Here is a 4,813-nt window from a genome sequence, read left to right on the forward strand (position 1 = left end):
ATTAACAAAAATATTTTCAGGTTTTTTTAGATGAAACTATTTTCTTAAAAAAAAAAGTTCTATGATTTAAAATCTACTGATTTAAAAAAGTATAATTATTTGGATGATTGAAAATAAGGATGATTGAAATATATTTCTGAGGTGACAAAAATTCAAGAAAAAGATGATTTCTTACAAAAATTAATCTTTATTATAGGAAAATTGGCGGAAATAATTACAAAATGTCATGACAAAATAAAGTGAAATTGCTTCGTCGTTTAAGCCTAGTATAACTCAGAACAAAAAGATCTCAGTTGGAACAAGAAAGGAAGCATGTGTTTTCTCTTGACGTCGGGTGCTGTCAAATCGATTTTTTTTCGAATTTTCGGAGAACGGATGACGCTACGAGTCTCATACTCTAAAACTATAATTCTTAAGCCTAGCACAACTCAGAACAAAAAGATCTCGGTTGGAACAAGAAAGGAAGCATGTGTTTACTCTTGACGTCGAGTACTGTCAAATCGATTTTTTTACGAATTTTCGGAGAACGAATGATCTTATGAGTCTCATACTCTAGAACTATAATTCTTAAGCCTAGAACAACTCAGAACAAAAAGATCTCGGTTGGAACAAGAAAGATAGTATAAGTTTACTCTTGGTCCGATAGACTGTCAAAAAACTTTTTTTTAATTTTTCGGGCTTATAATTAAACTTATTGATTTGTGCTTTTGGAACAATGTTTGGAACAACTAGAACAATCTATATCGGTATCGGAATGCTTTATTTTCAAAAAATGGGGTGCCAGGTCAAAAACATTTTTTTCATTTTTTGGACTTATAATTCAACTTACGGATTTGTCCTTTTGAACAATGTTTGGAACAATATCTGACAGTATCAATTTCATTCTGCGAGATTCCAATATTTTCCCGATATTTACAACGGAATTCTACAATATTTGACAATGATTAGTGTTTTGTCATTGCCAAAGAAGCGAATAATTTATTTTATTAGTAGTAACACTCATCTAGCTCTAAATTCGAAATGTATTATCTTCACTGTACTATATTCTTATTATGTATACTTTTTATTTTTTTATTTACACTTTTGTGTAATATTCTTTTAATTTTAATTTGTCCTTCATAATTGGATTTTTTCTTCTTCGTAATGATGGAAAATCCCGTATGTAATAATATAATAACAATAATGTTAATATACACATACGTAAAAATATGTATACATTAAATATTGTAAACATGAATATTTTATGATTATATTTACGCGAAAAATTGACTGGTATCTCCGAGATACATTGGCGACCAGTTGCATTACGAAATAGATGCGCACATCGGAGGGTTAAATACAAGATTGACAATGAATACCGGCCATAATTTCCGTCGTCATTTGCGCGCAGCGATTACTCTCGAAGCCGCTCTTTTTCCTCTTTATGCCGGCTCCATTATTCGAAAATTTCAAGCCAGGCTTGATTTAATTTTTGATCCGGTCACTTTTTTTCGTCGCGCGGGATGCGCACTTCTCCACGGATGATTCCCCGTTGCTTCCGGCAATCCGAGAAGCGTACCGCTTCTTCGGCCGCTTCCTGAAAAATTTTTTGCCCGATCCAAGTCGCTCATATTGTTCTCTTCCGTCAGGCGGACTCGCGAGTCAATCAAGCGTTACCGCGACTTTTTGCCGAACCCTCCGCGCGCCGCTCTTGATCTCGAGGGGGAGGGAGAGAGAGAGAGAGAGAGAGAGAAAGAGAGAGAGACGTGATTATCGATCGTTCTCTAACTCGATCGGCGTAAACTACCTTTATGTTCGGCGGCGTCTTATTTCCCGACGGAGGTATGTACCCGAAGGCAGGTCAGACGCGGCGGAATCACGTCCATCTTCTTGCGACTTTCCCCGCCGCGGTTTGCGATCGAAACGCGCGCGCCGGCGCGCGCATTCTAATACCCATAAATAACGAAACGTAATCTTCGCTGTTACACGCTGGAGCACGTTGCAAATGTTGGCGCAGACTAACCGCGAATTTAACGAGGTATCGTCGAGTGCGCGCGAATTTATTTCGCGGGATATATCCCGCGTGCGGCTTTCAAGTATACACGTGTATGTTCTCTTAAAGTGAATCAGTAAAAATGTTCCCGATTAAATCAGTAATGCCTGGTCTACGATAGATGCTGTAAGTCGTAAGAATTCGCCAATTATAGCCGGTTTTTCTTGTGATAATCGACTGGCCAATTTTTTTATGACTTATGACACTTATTGTGGACCAGAAGTATCTCCTAAAAGAAATATCTCATCGATAATCAATGAATCAGTGAATATTCACTGATTTTCAGTGGAGATACTCCCACTTCATTACTTCATCTTGTGTCCTTGATATTAACTAGTGGAAGTGAAAGTAAGATTTCACTGCCAGATCTGTGTACGCTATAACTTCATTATACGCTGTGCTAAATCTACTTTTTGACGATGGAATTAACGACTTCTACGTGATTTGAATGCAACAACAATGTCTGCACTTGCAGACTGCACCAATAACAGAGACAGTCGCTGTTTGAATGGTACATTTCAGTTTAAAAAATATAAGTGAGACATGAAATGACAGGATAGTCAATTACTGGAACCGTATTGTTGAAAAATATCGTATACGATATTTCGATAAAAAGTTATAATATATGTAACATGAACTGTAGCTTTTCATAGAATATCGTATGCGATATTTTTCGAGAATAAGGCTCCAGCAGAATGTCGATCTATTCCTCGGTTGAAAAATTCAACAGTGATTATTGTTACAAGATTCTCTCCGTGTGCGCTTGCATATATCGTGCATTTGAAAAAAAAAAGAAAATTGAACAGCAGAAAAATTATTATTCATGAAGGCAAATTGGCGAACATCCGGGACATTTTATATCGATTGTGTTGGTATAATTTCGTTTGATGAATCACACCCAAGATATTGTTAAAATCACGGATCTGTGCTGAGCCCGAGGACCTCGTGCCGGAAAGTGAAGTAAATCGGTGCGGTGGCAAGAAGTCTCTCTCCTCTCCGAAAGGGGGGGTGGGGAATCTAGCCAGGTACTTTGCTGGCCCATAAGAAACCCGATATATCGCCACAAGAGTGCGAGAGTACGCGCAATCATCCTAATGTCGGCGCACATGAAAACGCGATGAATGGGCTGTCGTATCGGGACGATCGCGATATTACGTCGATAAACAAAACCGCGGAGAATCGCTGGTCTCGCGCGATCATGTCGGAGTAGATCCGCCATGCCGTTCTTACGGGATTCTATCTTCCTCACTTGTGTGAACTTGGCACACCATATTTAAAAATGTGACATTTTTTTTAGAGTTCTGATACTTTCTTGAAAAGTTCTAGAGTTCTATGCAACAATTTTAAATAGTTCCGGTCATTAAATATAAAAAAATAGACTTTTAAAAAAAGGTGCGCTAAGTTCACGCAGCACACCTAATCAGTAAAATCAACTATTTCTTTAGAGTTCCGGTTTGTTTTACATTAGTTCTAGAGTTCTATATCATATATAACAATAGTTCTACTAATTAAAAGCGAAAAGTCGATTTGCGAAGACCTAATTTACAAAATGTGAAATACCGACAACATAATAAGAGAGATTAACTATTTCGCGAGTTCTGCATATTTGAAAATATTTTCAATATTCACTTGTAATCAGGGAATGAAAATATAAAGAGTTTTATGCGATAGCAGAAATAATTTCTTCATAAAAAATTATAAAGTGTTCGAGGTCGCGTAACTTTAGCAGCAGGAGGGGTGCGCCAGCCGCACTTTGAGAGTTCCATTGGTTTAAAAATATTTTTAACATTCACTTATGATCAAAAAACGAATGTCCAAAGAGTTCTGCGCGACAGCAGTAATAATTTATTTATAAAAAATCATATAGTATTCGAGGTCGCGTACATTTACGAGCAGGTGGGGTGCGCTACCTGCGCTTTGAGAGTTCTGTCGGTTTAAAAATATTTTCAACGTTTACTTGTAATCAGGGAATGAAAATATAAAGAGTTCAGCGCGATTGCGGTAATAAATTATTTATAAAAAATTATATAGTGTCCGAAGTCGCGTAAATGTACCAGCAGCTGGGGTGCGCTAGCCGCAGTTTGAGAGTTCCATTGGTTTAAAAATATTTTTAACGTTCACTTATGATCAGAAAACGAATGTCCAAAGAGTTCTGCGCGACAGCAGTAATAATTTATTTATAAAAAATCATATAGTATTCGAGGTCGCGTACATTTACGAGCAGGTGGGGTGCGCTACCTGCGCTTTGAGAGTTCTGTCGGTTTAAAAATATTTTCAACGTTCACTTGTAATCAGGGAATGAAAATATAAAGAGTTCTGCGCGATTGCGGTAATAAATTATTTATAAAAAATTATATAGTGTCCGAGGTCGCGTAAATGTACCAGCAGCTGGGGTGCGCTAGCCGCAGTTTGAGAGTTCCATTGGTTTAAAATATTTTTAAACAAACAGAACTCTCAAAGTGTGGGTAGCGTACCTTACAACCACTGTTACGACTTTGTGTACAGTATAATAATTTTTTTTTAATAAATTGTTTTTACCGCAATCGCAAAGAGCTCTTTGACTATTCATTCCTTCATCACAAGTGAACGTTGAAAATATTTTTAAACCGACAGAACTGTCAAAGTGCCGCTGGCACACCCCACCTGTTGTTACAGTTACGCGGCTTGGGTCACTGTATAATTTTTTATTAATAAATTATTACAGCTATGGCACAGAACTTTTCGGATGTTCATTCCTTGATCATAATTGAATGTCAAAAATATTTTCAAACCATCAGAACT

The 4,813-nt window shown here is 37.2% G+C and overlaps 1 protein-coding gene across 3 annotated transcripts in view; it reads left to right on the forward strand.

Annotated features, from left to right (window-relative positions):
- LOC116849304 (microtubule-associated protein Jupiter) overlaps window positions 1-4,813 on the forward strand; it is a 140,370-nt gene that overhangs the window by 47,530 nt on the left and 88,027 nt on the right. The gene's annotated exons all lie outside the window — the stretch shown is intronic.

This window comes from Odontomachus brunneus, unplaced genomic scaffold (genome assembly GCF_010583005.1).
Source record: "Odontomachus brunneus isolate Ranch 3 - 2012 unplaced genomic scaffold, Obru_v1 Obru_scaffold_110, whole genome shotgun sequence".
NCBI lineage: Eukaryota > Metazoa > Arthropoda > Insecta > Hymenoptera > Formicidae > Odontomachus > Odontomachus brunneus.